At 37.3% G+C, this 16032-nt stretch overlaps 1 protein-coding gene across 1 annotated transcript in view; it reads left to right on the forward strand.

Moving 5' to 3' along the window:
• TENM2 (teneurin transmembrane protein 2) overlaps positions 1-16032 on the forward strand; it is a 740257-nt gene that overhangs the window by 70142 nt on the left and 654083 nt on the right. Inside the window, exon 2 of the mRNA XM_048319587.1 lies at positions 14346-14396. The gene's annotated coding sequence lies outside the window, so the exon portion shown is untranslated. The remainder of the gene's footprint in view (positions 1-14345; positions 14397-16032) is intronic.

Raw genomic sequence — 16032 nt, forward strand, 5'->3', positions numbered from 1 at the left:
CCAGACATCTTACAGTGTAACTATAAAACTCTTTATGGGGGAAAAAAAGTAAAGGGTGCAGGGATATATGAGATCTGATTCATCAGGACTGGTTTAACATAACCAGCAGACTAAACAGTAGTAACTTCTTCCTTTGTAAAATTTTGTTATTGTTGTTTTGTGGTTTTTTGTTTTTGTTTTTGTTTTTTTGTTTAAAGGGCAAAAGTTTAAGGAGAATTGAAAAGAAACAAACCAGTAGCTCTTTTGGATTACACATCAAGCTGTGCATCTCTCATCCCATGTATACCTTGCTGCAGCTGGTATGCACAGTTATCCTCATCCCTGCGATGGGTGGAAGTGGCTGGTTTAATTGCAATACGCTACCAGTTGTTCTTTTCCAAAACTTTTAACCATTTCCACAGTTTCCTTTTTTTTTTTTTAAAACAATTCTTCCTGGGACTATAATCAACAGATGAAGCATTATTTTGTATAGATTATAGTTGTTGAGTTGACTAATAACATAAGGCAAGACAGAGAAATTGCTATTGACGTCCAGATAAACATCACTCAATGAAAATTCTCGACTTTAAAAGTTAAGAGAAGTGCTAAGGAGAAAGAGGTACAGCTGACACTGTGATCAAAACTCACATATTAGAGCAGTGCATTTGTATTCTGTAGTAATTTCCTCTAGAGAGTGTTTGTGTGTCTGTGTACATAGAGTTGTGTTTTCCTGGATTGTGTGGATAGACGAAAACAAAACATACAGGGAAATATCTGAGTACTTTGTTGTCCTTTTGTGTAAGCACTGTTATTATTCCCCAACTAATTCTTGTTATAAGACTGAAGCATTGTATTTCAATCTGTGAAAAAAGAAAAGCCATTGTTTAAAAAACAATGTAGAGGCAGGAATCTGAGTCATGACAGAACGTTGGATACACAAAGAATAAAATCCTTAGCAGGTTGCTTGAGTGTGGTTGTGTTGAGTCTCCTCAGCACGGATGGTGCATCCACACTGCTGTAAGTATGCACCAGATGAAGAGCATTTATGTGTGTACTTATAACAAAAGGAGAAATCGTATTGACAATGTGGAAAAAGAATTTTTGAAGAGTTGTTTACAGTTTGCTGGAGTAGAGGAATAGTACAAAACCTACTATATTATATAAATGTGTATACTCACCATTTCTTCATAATTTTTACTTTTTAATTAATTTTTATTTATGAGGCCAAGCCAAATTTCTGAATCTAATCATCATATTTGGATGAGAGTAGGAAACAGATGTGAATTTTAGCATTCAGAGCTATCCTAGCTATCTGACTGGCTCTCTGCTGGCTATTTTTTATGGGTTTAATCACTTCCTCAAGTACATGACACATTCTTGATTTGGGCCACCAACATTCTTCCATCTTGGCACTAAGTGATAAGGAATTATTTCTCTGTGTAGGTGCAGGTGCAATACAGAATTATCCTGAGTGCTCATGGCTTTCTAATTCAAATGAGACAATCATAGAAGGTTGTACAAATCCACTAACAGCTGAGAACACCTCTGAAATATCCATGTAAACATCCTACAAGAACTGTTCTCACATTGACCCCAAGGGCACTTTTATAAATCTGAAAGTTTCTTGTAAAGCTCCGTTTAAAATATTACCTTTTCTTCAGACTTTCTTGTCTTCTGCAGGACCCTCTAGTCCTGAAAAGCTTTATCCTCCTACACTCCATATTCAGCTTGCTCTTGATTACAGTTATTTCACCCCTGTAAGAATTCTACTTCCAAAAATACGTATAAAAGCTTTTATTTCTGTGCTATTCATCAGAAAATAACCACAGCGTGGAGGCTACAGAAAACTGTGGATCCTGTTCCCTGCATACTTGCATTAAACAGTAGAGAAGGCTACTGAACCATTTCCATCCACCTCTGTGTCTCTCTCCTCTGGAGACCTGACATGGAGCTTTCTGTCTCTAATAAGCTCTTTCACTTGGTTTACAAAATCTGGTCATCTCCACACTCCAAAACAGCATTTTGTCTGATTACTTAGACAGTTCGAGGCTGAATGTCTTTCACCATCACTTTCAGTGAGGGCCTTGTCCTGTCAAGAGGAAAGAAAAAAAGGAAAAATGCAGTTCTGGCTTTAAATCCCTTTCATAAGCAAAAGGGCATAATAATTTAAAATGGTTCTCTTCTAGATTATCAAGGCTTTACTTCCAGTTATGGCTGGGGAGCCTTGAGCCAGTCTTAAAAAAACGTTTTCAGGAACATTCACCAGTACTGTCTGATGTGGTCAGCTCCCAGAACTTCCAGAGGAGACACCAGTCCTGATTGTTCTCCATTCGTGGAGAAGGGGACAATACAAAAAACTGCCAAAAGGTCAGGCTTATTTATTTGAACTTCTTTTCTTTTTCCTTCAGGAATTAGAATTCCTAGATTATCTTCAGCTCATTAAGCAAGAAGGGGCAATTTCAGAGAATCTCTCAGTTCAGCTGAAAGGAGACATTCCACATCCTTGATTTCCAGGGAGAGGTTGTTATTATAAATAAAACAAGTTATATTAAAAGAAGTGTAAACAACAGGACAATGTATCGATAGTTAGATCTAGCTTTAGTGTTTTTTATTTCCCATTAGGTGATTTGGGTACACTTTAATGGAATTAGACCTAAATATTTATCGTGAAAGTGCTGTCAATATAACAAATGCAAGGAGAATAAAACTGCAGGAAAATGTTGCCATGCTCATAATAATTAATGTCTTTACAAAGTAGAGACATAGTAAGTGGGTATACAGGGGGGTTTTTTTGGACATTCAACCAGATGTTACAGCAAATTTATCTCTTTTACAATTTTTAATATATTGACAGCAGGAAAATCAAAGTGATCTATTTCTCTATGGAGTTGAATTTTCAGCAATTTCCTACTAATGGATGAAAGTTTTCCCTCAGCATGGATGTTGATCATCTCTGTATGTAGTTTTGAATATAAGCATGATTTGTGAAATTAAATCTTAATATCTAAAAAATTTTGTGTAACATAATTTGTTTTTTTCTGCATGCATGATTTTTAAATGTTCCCAGTTAGCCACCTCTGCAACATATTAAAGAGCTCCCCTTTTCCACAGCTGAATACCAGCATTTCCTGGCAGTTTATTTCCTCAGCAGCCTCACCCCAGCTGACGGAGTCCTCTCACAGCACATTCTCTGGTCTGCGTGTCACAAATTAATACCAGAACCTCCACAGTACAGAGAAGGGTGATGGATGAGGCTTTCTCTGGGTTCCACTTTTCTGAATGCTTTGTTCTTCAGTTTGATGGAGTTAGAGATGTGATTTTGTGTCAGAAAGGTCATGTAATCTGATTTCTGCATTTGTGCACAGAGTAGGTCTTTATCTAATTATTCCTGTAAAACAGGAATGACTTATTTTTATGAAGAGTATATTTTGAAAATCCATTTTGTCTGGGTCTAAAGATTTTAGGAAATGAGAATATAAAAATTCACTTGGTCATTTTTTTCCAGTGATTAATTGATGTTAATGTAACATGTCATTGGAGTCAAAAAAGAAAAAAAGATTCTGACACGACTATAATAGGAAAATTCTCAGCTTTAGAAAGAATAGATATTTCACTGTGTTCAATTTTCCTTTTTTTTATGAGTTACTGGAAATTTTTTGATAATCTGAATTGGAATTGGAGTAGGTTCTAGTAGCTCAAGTATTTACAGAATAATAAATTCCATTAACTATTCTGTTTACTATCTAAATAGCATCAGAACGAGACTCTTGGGTTTTTTTGAGGGTTTTTTTGTATATTATTTTAGGATTCTTTTTTTTTTTCATTTTTGTTCCCTGTAATGGAAGTGATAGAACTAAGTGATACCTGTGGGGTTTTTTGAAATTTTTTACCATCTTGTAGACATGTTTTCAATGAAAGGGTGCACATATAAACAAACACAAGATGTATATTTAGGAAACAGCTGTTTCTGCAGAGCAGAGTCCTCTGAGATTTCAAAATCTAAGTGGGGTGTTTCAAGTAATGTTTATATTTTGAACTAAGACTTTGCACAGGATAAATTCCGCTGCCAGAAATGCAGAACGCCAAGAGGAACTCCAGTGTACATCTAGGAGGGCTTAATAAACAAGACTTGAGAAAAAATTGTTATTGTGTCATTCACAATTTAATGACAAACAATCAGCACCAACCCACAGTATCAGAAGAGTTTATTGCCTTAAATTTTATGATGTTTTCCTTACAAACTGTTAATTTTTTTCAGTTGAGTGAAAAAACCATCATGTATTCCCGTAATTCAAAACTTGTGAGACCAAGAAACTTTGTGGATTTTCTTCATCTTCTCATATTTTAATAATTTTCTTGCTGCTGTAGAGAAGACGGTAATAGAACGGGCACAACATTCTGGGAAAAGCATCTAAAATTTCAAATGGTGGTAGAAAACCCCTGAGGAAAAATATTTCCATCACAAAGTGTTCTCTTTTCAAGGAATCTTTGAAGTCTGTCATAGGACTCCACATTCAAAAATCTCCCTGCTTTGTTTCTTTTTTAAATTAATCATTTGAACATTTTGGGGGCTTCAAATGTTTACTGGTGATTATTAAGACACTGAAGTACTGAAGAAGACTCATGAGGCTGCATATTTACCCTCACAGCCTTTTTATATTTTATTTTGACAAACCATCAATTGGAATTTTTAATTTAAGCTATTCTCAAATGTTACAGCATTTTTACACAGTATATTATCAAAGTATCGAGTCCTTTGATTAGGGTAATTAAACATGCCAAGTTTGTTTCCATAGCCCTAAGTCTGCAATTGCTTCGTCTTCTGTTCAGTTCATGACTGACTTCAGCTCTCTCTATTTATTCCCAGAAAAGCCAATGGCAATGCTCCATCCCACTAAATGGGGGTATATTTATATCAGAATTTATGATAAATTATTATTTTGGAGTAGATAATAAAGCAGTGGGGATTAGAAAGTGTAATCACAGATTAAAAAAAAAAAAGTCATTTTTACATTGATTATTGATGAGAGTTGTCTGATTAGAACAAGAGTGTTATTTGTCCTTTACTTGGGGTGACAGAAGAAATAAGAAGAGCATCCCTATTTATCTGGAAAATAATATTTGAATAAGTTACATGAAATGATTCTTTAAAAAAAAAATTAAATGTAGTGTAGACTTTGTGCATTTTAACGAAGTTTAAATGTAGGTTTTGTGATGTTTCACAAACTCATACCTGCCACATGGTAAGTGGTTGTTTTGAAAGAAATTGTACTTTGAATTGGAACCCAAATGTTATGCTTGTGAAATCACTTTCCCTGTCCTTAAGCTGGCACTTTTCTTTTTCTAGTCAGGGAATGGCAAGGAATTCTCTAACATTCTGTAATTGTCTTGGTTTCACAACATAGTATCAGTTTTGTGTCACACACCCTGGCTGATCCTTTTTATTTTCTTTGTCTGAGCATGCTGGAACATCCCACTGCTGGGCCTTGAATTTGTCATTGGAATACATCCTAACAGAAATTTCAATTCACAGAACAGGGTCCTCTTTCTTTTAGATTTGTGTAGAAGTGAACAAATTACAAGTATTTTAATAAAGGCAGTAGTGGTAGCTCAGGAGTAAGGTTTAGACTTAGTGTCTGTGTCAGGGAGTACATTAGTGAAAAATAAAAGCATGTGAAATGGCATACTAGTGACATGAGCTGATTATGATAATGCCTTAGTACAAATTTTTGAAAATCAGATACTATAAAAATATACCATTAACTTTATGTTAATAAAATATTTTGCTTGATGCCTTTTAAATTATTCATTTGAAGTAGTCTAAAAATATAAAAGAACTCTTATTATCATTCAATTTACATGATTACTTTAAGTTCACTTTTTTGGTTTAACATAAACAGAGTATAAAATCCCTATCAAGGTTTTAAATATTTAAAATGTATCATTTTTATGCAAAAATTGGAGCCTGTTAGGATGTTAAGGTTGTCATTAGTATAACTATAACTCCAATTTCTGACTTGAAACTATTTTACACATAGAAATTACTGCGTTTGCTGATTTGTCTCATTATTTCTACTTTGATTATTCATATAGTCTTTTGAAAAACACAGTTTTACAAAATAAAAGCTAAAAATCTCTATAAATTAACTTAATATTGCTATGAGCCTTTCTTGCCAGTAACACAGGAATCAAGGTAGTCAGGGAAGGAGACATTTGGCTTGTTGAATATGGGAGTTGTTATTTTTTAAGTAAGCTGAGCTTTCTATGACCAGTGGCATCAATCCAAGTATGGCTGAGGCACACTAGGACTCACCAAAAATTTCAAGTGGGGCAGGTATCTTTTTCTGATAAGGAAGACCCCATGAGCCATAGCAGGGAGGCTGAGGGACCTCTCTGCATTATGTGAGGGTGGCTGAAGTTTGGAGAAGGTGTTACCTGACCTTTGGCTGTCTCTGATGGTGTGAGATCACAGATTCAATCAACTTTCTGACATTTAGGATCACTGTTGTTTCCTAAAATTGGTGACAGCTTCTAGAGGATCAAATGATTTTTTCCCCCCCGTTTTATTTCTATTTGACTGTGATCTCTATTTCCTTTGGCTATAAAGACGATTTTAACAGTACAGACTTCTGAGTCTGATCTGTCCATCTTCAGGAACACTCAGTCCCATGAATACCAAGGGTCCCCCTCTGGGAGGACCCCAGGCTCAGCAAGTGATGGGAAAAGGATGATGGTTGCAAAAGCCAACTCTCAGCACTCAGTTTTGTAGTGATGAAATGAATTTTATTTGGGACTTCCTATGGAGAGCTGTGTGCACAGAGGATTGAGAGACTGGGGAGATAAACCTTGGCACTGGAATGCGGCCACGAAATGAATAAGCCAGCTTTGCAGTCATTCACAAGGGATACGGCCTGAAATCAACTCAGGCCTGGATTGCCATCAGCCAGCATATGCAGGGGATTCTCACAGCTGCTGTGCTCAAGCCTTGTTTATTGTAGGAGGTCACAGAAAATAGATGGTTTCATTTCTTATTTCTAAGAGTCATCTCTGTTTTCTGTGCTACAGACTTAATCCCCACCAAAGCCACTCTGGCTGAGAAACACTAGACAGTGTTATTTCCCTCTGATTAGCACTTTTTCCCAAATGGTTGTTTAATCTCCATATCTGGGTTAATTTGAAATAGCAACTGAGAACACAGAGACTTCCAAGAAGGAAGGAAATATATTGTACTGCCTTGCTAAAAAGTTATCTTCACAAGGTAAAAGCAGTTGGATGAGGTGTTCGCTGTTAAAAGGCACTTTCCAGGCCTGATACCACTCACTATATCAGAATTTACAGACAGAGAAAATGTAGTAATTCCTAAAGGGAGGTTCCAGAAGCAAGTTAGTGTAATATATGAGTCACTGAAACTCATAAAGCCTGTTGGGGGATCTTTTCTTTCTTTAAACTCAGAAGTCATCTTGTGGTGCATCATATCAGGTCATGTCAGCCAGAGACATGGTTTAGTGATGGCCTTGGCAGTGCTGGGTTAACATTCGGACTTGATGATCTTAAAGGTCTTTTCCAACCTAAGGAAGACTATGATGATTCCCTATCATACCAGTTTGGATCCATCAGCAATTTTTTTTTAAATTGACATCATAAGAAAAATAAAAAAACCTTCAGCAGAGGAATTTAATACCTATTTCCACATTCAGTTTTCATCTTGCATTGTACAACTGTCTTAGCCTAAAATTTAAAAAAATGCTAAATTTGGTGTTTGTACAGTACATAACCCTCCTAGCTAGAGAGAAAGCAGAGGTTTATGCAACAAAGAGTGGTTTTACTTTGTGCATTAGTTTCTAGCTTCAGGGTTTTTTTAAAGTTTAATTTAGTTTCTTTTTTAGCTCCTTTTTTCTTTGCTACTTTATTCCCCTTTTCTTTTGGTCAGCTCTCACAAGGCTCACGCCAAGGTGTGAAATGTTCAGCATTGTTTTGCAGCAGTACTTGTCTCTCTGGGAGGAATCGGAGTTTGTTTCACTGGCAACTCTGAAATCACCGTTGGGTCTGTCATGTGGTTAAGCTGCAGATGGTTTGCATGAGTTGCTTGTTTGAACTGCATGAAATATCCCTCTGGACTCTGCTGTGATTCTGAGGAATATATGCACTATCAGTCACATGAAAACCAATCCATGTTTTACTTTTCTGTGACATTAATCCTCACTAGCCATAGGTTTAGTTGTACAGTTCAGCTGCTTCTTCAGGTGAGGGGAGAGGCGCCGGTGGGATGCCATAGGAAGCTATAACAAGCAGGCATCACAGCCTGCTTTAACCTCAGGAGATACCACTGCAGATAGTCAGGGATGGATGGGGAAGAAAATTCTCACACAGAAGTTGATGTCAAGTATCATATCGTAAAGGAAACTTTTTTTCCCCTCAATGTATTGCCAATACAAGAAGGTTTCAAATAAATACAATAAGTAGCTTTTTATTTTGCTGTAGTTTTTAAAGGATGAATTCTCTTTTTCAGAGGAGTTTATATAAAACAGATGCTGTGGTGGTCAGGCTGCTTTTCTTCAGCACTGTAACATTTTTGTATGCAGCCATGCTTGATGTGAAAGCCACAGGCAATGCTGCAGCTTGTTGATGGTTTGTCACTCATTGAATTTCCCTGGCACAATTTATGTATATGCAAATACAACGTCTTGTCATGCCGCTAGATATTTTAAATGTCAAAAAACCCTGGTTACCCTGTACAACAGCAGAGGATTACAATCCTTGCGTGGCATCCGTGGTTCAGAAAGAGATTACAGAGCAGCTGAAACAAGAGTAATATTTCACACTGAAAATAGTGAATACATTGAGGAGGAGAGGTTATTGTCTTCATGAATTTAGGGCTCATGAAAGGTGTTCAGTTATCATTTCAGGAGTTTCATCTCTAATTTTTGTTAACCTAAGACACCTGCACATTGTGATTAGAGACAGCAGGGTAATATTTTCAAGAAATTTGTTCATCATTTAAATATTGAATGAACACACTTTCAAATATTCTCATTATATGAAATATTGACCACTTTTGAACATCTGGATAGAAATGGCAGAAGGGAAACACCTTGAGTGCTTAGTCCTTCTGAAAATCTCCCATTTACTCTTATCAAACTTCAAAAATCTCAAAATGTGCCGTTTTGTTACTCAGATTCGTTATTTAGCTGGCTCACTGATTTTTAAATTAAATATATTCTATACTGTTTTAAAAATGCTGAATAATATTTTAGATTCCAGAGGCTGTCACTCTAACTGAATATTGGAATCCCACTAAAATGGGATGTTTAATTTGATATAACATGCTGTACTAGTTTGAAAACAAACCAGTGGGAGGCACCAAGTCAGAATAACAATTTGATGGAAATTAAAGAAAAGGAAAAAAAAACCTAAAAGAAAACACTGGTTCAAACTGACAGAGTCGAGATACAACCTGAGTCCCTGTTAGGCAGGGTGGTGGTAGCAGTCTGGTAGAATGGTGGCTGCAGTCCTCTGAAGCAGTGATCCTGTAGTAAAAAGGGTCTGCTCTTCCTCAGGAAGTCCAATGGTGGCTGTGTAGTTCCTGTCCTCTGGAAATCCAGTGGAAAGGGTTCTCTCTGCTGTTCAGAGTCCCAGATTATATCCACGATGGGATGCTTGGTTCCTCCCTCTGGGTGGAGCATCTCACAATGGGGTAATGAGTCATGAGGCCAAGTGTTGATTAGGCTCATTAACAGAAGATAGTCCGGAGGGAGTTATCTCTGAGTCATGTGGCAGGACAATGATGGGCAATTAACAGAAAGATAGTCTGGGGGGAGGAGGCAAGGAAACACTGCCCCACCTGGTTTCAACAGCTCCTGAGGATGGTAATAGAATACACTGCAACCCAGGACACATGCATAGATAGTTTGAACTGGACAGAAGGCCAGACTGGACAAACTGTGGGTAAATAAGGTGATAATGGAACTTCAAACATATCTGAGGTTAATTAGACTTTGTATTGTCAGTCCTGAGTTGTAGATGAGATGCAAAAGTGTTTTACTAATGAGTTGGTTTAAAGAAGAAGCAACAGCTTTGGTGTGAAAAACTGGAAGCCAGACTTGCTGCAATAGCTGGCTTTCCTACCTTAAAAAAAGTTTACTTTCATCCTGTGGCACAGCATTCAAATTGTAAGACTGAGAGTTGCATTTCTCCTCATCCTCATGCAAGATCCAACCTGATGGATCAGTTGTGAGTATCACAAGGCAGGCTGTGGTCAGCTGTCAGACCTCTGGGATGTTCTGGTGAGAGAATGTTGAAACCATGGGCTCTAGCCAGCTACGGGATGTGAATGTTGTATCTTCCTATTTTCTCCTTCTCCTCTAGGAAGAGGAAGTTGCAAAGTAAAGAGAAAAGAAGAGCCTCTGCATTTTCTTGTGAAGTAAAAGTTCCTAACTTGAGCTGTTTAGTTTGCGAAAAGGGCGTGGGGGTCACTGTGAAGAGTTAAGCTTTGCCTTGCTGGGGAGTCACTGTTAGTAAGGGCAGAGCTGTGGTATTGGCTCACAAGTGTCACAGCCCCTGCGAGTGTCACAGCCCCTGCGAGTGTCACAGCCCCTGCTCCCCGTGGGGGTGACCTTGGGGCTGGGGCAGCGCTCACAGCCCTGCTCTGACACGGCAAGGCTGGAGCTGCTGTGCCGATGGCAGCCTCACTTTATTTGTGTGGAAATCACTCAGCTCTGACATTTGTAGTATGATTGTTGCTCTGCTCAGGTCCTTCCCTGATATATTGATTTGTGCTTTCTGGTCTGCTAAAAAAGTATCCCATCCTTACTTATAAATCCTTGAAATTAACAAAAGGCATTGCCATAATGTTTTGGTATAAACTGGGGATTCACAAATTGCTGAAAGGTCGTGATGCCTGTAGGAAAAAATGTGCTCTGGCCCCCAGTCCTGGCAGTGTTCATCCAAAAGGAGAGGCATCTCCCATGCAAGCCTAAAATGTGGGCTCATGTTCTGAATTTGTTTTACCCTCTTGTTAGGAGGGTTGGAAAAACTGTCAGATTTGACAAAGAGCTGCCTTGCATAGTGCTGGAGAATGCAGTTTTTGATGCCATCCCACACTCTTTTGGGTGTGCAATATGCTGGGAAATTATCCCACACTACCTGTGATCAGCTCGGGTGTCTCCTGTGCTGTACTACAACCAAACCAAGCCTAGGCAGGTCTGTCCTGAGGGAGGAGCCCTGTATGTCCCTCCTCTGCACCTTACAGAAATGTAGAAAAGCACATCATGTAGAAATTAAACTAGCAGTTTGTATGTCTAAAATATATTAAATATGATCTTTATAGATAATATTGAATAATATTAATATAACAGCAAATCCCAAATCAGTTTTTAATTTATAAGGAATTGGGTAATGATATCTTGCAGAAGTTGTACAGGTGCAGATCAAGGTGGCAGTGGCTAATTATTTTTTAATTTCAGCACTCATAATGTTTAGTGGCAGCTTTTTGAAAATGTTTTGGGAGCTGTAGTCCATCTCTCAGTTGATACATGTCTGTACTACCAAGAATAATGACAGATGTATTTTTTTCGTATTTGCCAAGGAGAGAACCAGAAAAGCGCTCAACAGTGAGTGAATGGTTTCCATGCTAAATCCCATGCATTATCCTTCACTTCATTTGGAGAAGTGAAATTTCTCACTCATAAGAGACCAGGCTGTTGGGATGTACAAAATCTGTGCTGATCATGACGATAACAGACTGTGCAATACATGGGAAGATATTTTGCCAAAAGCTTTGCTAGCAAAAAGTTTTGCTTCATTTTTAAATTTCAGACCTAAGACACTACTTAATGTTCTCTTAAGAAAAGAGATCCTGATTGAAATATAATATGGATTTCTTCAAACAAAATGGAGGATTAAGACAGTGGCAGAAAAGAGAAGTTTTACATGAACTGTTTATTTATTAACCAGGGCACATAGCTGGACTTGTGTACTCTGGAATGGATCAGACACTCTGGCAGATCATCAAGGATCATACAGAAGTTTAATATGGTTTGCCATTTTTATGTAGGATTCTGTCTCATAACTATTGAGAAGAAGTCAGTGATAGCTGCCATAAAGGAAGAGAGTCACTCCCGAAGCAGTAGAAATTAACAGTAGTATGCAAAAAATACTGGAATTCATTTTGGGTGCCAACAAGTAAGAATAACAAAAACCAAGTATGAATGTATGAATAAAAACTTCTCATTGCTCTTAAAAAAAAAATTACTTTTAGAGACATTTCAAAATGCAGAGAATAATAGATGTGCTGTTCGGATGTAAAATATTCTAAAAGGTATTTTCATCATCTTAGTCACTGTGGTAGCTCTGTCCCCTTTTGGAGAGGTCTGGCTGCACATAGCATTGTCCTTTTTTCAGATTCTCATTCTTCCAGAAAGAATATATATTAATATTTTGAGTTATATTTACATGTTGCCTGCTCTCACAAATGAACACTTTAAGGTCGATTAAAAGGGAGGTGTGGGGATGCACCACCACACCTACGCAAGAGCTGCTGGTGTTTGAATTTTCATACGGCATTCTTTTATAAGTGACAGATTCACAAAATGTCTCAGTAATTGTAGGTTGGGTCTCTGAAGGCATCATGGCTACTCCTAGTGCAATGTATTTTCTGTTGTAAACAAGATTCTGCTTACAAGGCCTGTCCCCCAGAAAACTGCAGTAAAAAATATATTGTCTCCATTTGAAAGAAATGTAGCTACAAAAAAAAAAAATGGATGATAGATACCTGCTTGCTTTTCAGGTTTTTTCACCTTTCCTTTCTTCCTTTCTTTCTTAAACTGTGATGGAATTTCTCATGGTTTATTCTTCATCCACCCGTAATATGCTTCCATATTTTAATTTATTTAAGGGTCCTAAAATTACTGATTTGCACAATATTCAGAATTTTTAGCTGGACACAGTGAGCAAAAGTCTCTGCTTGAATATATGACTGTACATATACTGCTAAACCAGCAGCACTCAGCTGAGTGCAATAGCCAAAAATTACTTGTGCAGTCACAGTTCATGAAGTCTTGTTCATTTGATGAGGAAACCTTCATTGTGAACTTAATGCAAGAGAAATCTGAGCTGTTTAACATTACAAGTCCCTTAAATGCACTTTGAAGCAGCATCTGATTCTTTAACTGTCTTATAACCTGTACCAGACTCGAATTGTTGTGCTCACATGTGTTTAGTTTCTGCTTAGTATTTTCACTCAATAAATTTGGACTTAGCTTACATACATAGTAAATAAACTGTTTACCATTTATGTTGCTTTTGACTCTTTTTTTTCAATTTGAAACTCTTAAGTGTATTGAGGAAGAAAACTTACTTAGCATGAGCGGAGTTATTTCAATTGCATTTTCTATTGTCATCTAGGTGCCTGCAAATCAATTTGCAAGACTAGCATTTTAACTGTTAAGTGAACTTTTTAAACAGATGTGTGTATGCTCTGTGTGTGTGTGTTGAGAAAAAATTGAAAGTCATCATCCCAGTTCTTGGAGAACTCATTGTGTAAATCTTCACCTGACTCAGATGGCTAAATTTCCCACATGTAGAGATTCATCAAAAACCTCATGAAATCTCTTAAGTTCCTATGTAAAATGTCAAATTTTTTCCTACTGGAAAAATTGCTGATCGTAAGTAGGATCCCAGGTATTTATCCTTAATAAAGGGGCACTAAAAACTTCATGGTATTAAAATATTGTGACTTTGGAGGAGGAAGGGGTGATTGTTTTAATGAGGAAAAGCAGAAGAGCTATCCCCTGCCTCCATGTTTAGTTTACAGACTCTCTTTCTTTAGATGAAGTATTCTGCTCTGTTAAAAAAGATCATTTTTCTTAAAAATGTAGGAAGGAAAGAAAATGGTCAAAACCCAGCTGTTATTATATGGGTGGCTAGCGAGAGGGATCAAATTCATACAAGTGCCCAAGTTTTTATTAAAACTGCTAATGTCTTTTCTATTTAGATGCACATAAAATAAACAGCACATCAAATTTAATACATATATATAATCGATGATCTCAGATAAGCTGTAGCCTTTATTCCAAATTTACAAGCATTATTCTCATTTATAATTATATTCTCCATTGTGAGATAAACACAGTAGGAATTCTCATATTATTATTAAAAAAAAAAAAAATCAAATCTAGAGAACAATTATTCACTGTAGTTGCCTGTAATCTTCCAGAATCTCTTTTTTTCTTTTTGTGCAGATACTCCCTTATAAGTACATTAATAAAGAGTAAATCTAAACAAGATAAGAAGAGAAAATTAGAAACCTTCTCAATACATTTTCTTCCCTACAGCACAAATTACAAAATAATTTTGTTTCTCTTTTCCAGTTCTTTGCTGTTGCCCAGCCAACACCTGAGGGATCACGAACAAACCTGGGAGTAAGTAATTAAAATTCAAAGCTCCAGCATTCAGATAGTTTTTACACTTTCTTTTGCTTCCAACTAGCAAGGAATTTTCCAGACAAGCTTTTAATTAACAGGTGAGTTTAATTGATATGTGGGTATTCTGTAAATGGGAAGGATATCAGTGAGAAGCATGGCAGGACTCTTTCATACTCCCAGTTTAAGACTGTTTGCACATCGACAAATCTGTTTTCTTTAGTGAGTAAATAAAACTGAAAATCCAAGTATTGGGAAGAGCTAAGGCAGAGTTAACTAGAATGATGCTGATTTTCATAACACCTCCTCAAAGGAAACTCTACCTCACCTGTACCTGGCAGAGATTAGCCTGTGGTCTGGAATAAAAAGCAAGTGATGGAAATTCATAGGCACCATAAGCAACCTGTTGTGCTTAAATAAACCTTTTGGGATTTCATTAGGTTGGATCTAATTTCACCTAAGTTTGCCATCTAAAACACGGGTGACCACTGGACTTGTGTTCCGGCAAGTGGAGATTCAGAGTGTTGTTGAATCCACCTGAAAATGAGAAGAGCCACCTTCTGTAGGCTGCTAAAACCTGGTTGCAATGTGCCTTTTTGCCTATAAGTATTTATTTCTTTGGAATTAAACATGAGCAATGATTGCTACAACAATGTTGTAGTCAAATACATAAAATTTGAGGTTCAGACAAGAACTTGAGAACTCAGCCACCCATCTAATTACCAAAACACCCATTTCTGTGCACTGACCAGCCAGGGAACGTGCCTGTCTTTTCTTCTAGAACAGATGGTGCTTTCAGCGTGCTGTAAGGTCACCAAATTCAAGCTGTTACAAACCAAAAGCAAGTTCCAAAGTTTTGCAGCTCTCACAGAGATGGCTTTGCCAAGCAGCCCACTCGGCTGTAATGTGGAGGAACTGGTGGACTGGGCACAGTGGTGGCAGAGTATCACCGAGTGTCCGGGAGGCTGATCTAAGTCACTGCTTGGGACTGATCCAAGGATTGGAGAGCAAAGGCTTAAAGCCACCTTTAACTTCCCAGGAGTTGAATTTGGCATCATAATACCAACCCAAAGAGCTGGCTCAAAGCTTTATGAAATTGTAGAATATGTGAAAGCAAGCTGTGAAGATTTAATCCAGATAATATCACAGTAGTATAACGATGGGCTGGGGTAGCAACTGGGAGATTTGGCAGGGGCTCCGTTGCAAAATGGCCAGCATTTCCTTCTTCAGGATTATTTCTTTGTTAAAATAAAGGATAGGTTGTTAAAACAAATATTTTCAAAGTATTTCACCGTATACTGAACAGTGAGCACTGCTGTACACTGAGAAACAAATTAATGAATCAAACATTGCAGCACTATCCACAGGGGCTCGTTTAAAAGCAAATGCATGACAGAGCTGGAAACCGGCTTAAATGCAAATGAGTGAGTGTGATGAAATCTGTAATGTTTGATTCATTAATTTGTCTCTCATCGTACAGCAGTGATCATTGTTTAGTGTGTGCTGCTAATGAAAGACTTTTATAGCCAAGGATTTCCAAATTTATAGATGAGCTTTATTTTAACAGAGAAGTTTTGTCACAAAACCCTTCATGGCCATGAGATTTTTGCATCTGTACTAATTAGTTTAAAAAAAA

This window comes from Corvus hawaiiensis, chromosome 15 (genome assembly GCF_020740725.1).
Source record: "Corvus hawaiiensis isolate bCorHaw1 chromosome 15, bCorHaw1.pri.cur, whole genome shotgun sequence".
Lineage (NCBI taxonomy): Eukaryota > Metazoa > Chordata > Aves > Passeriformes > Corvidae > Corvus > Corvus hawaiiensis.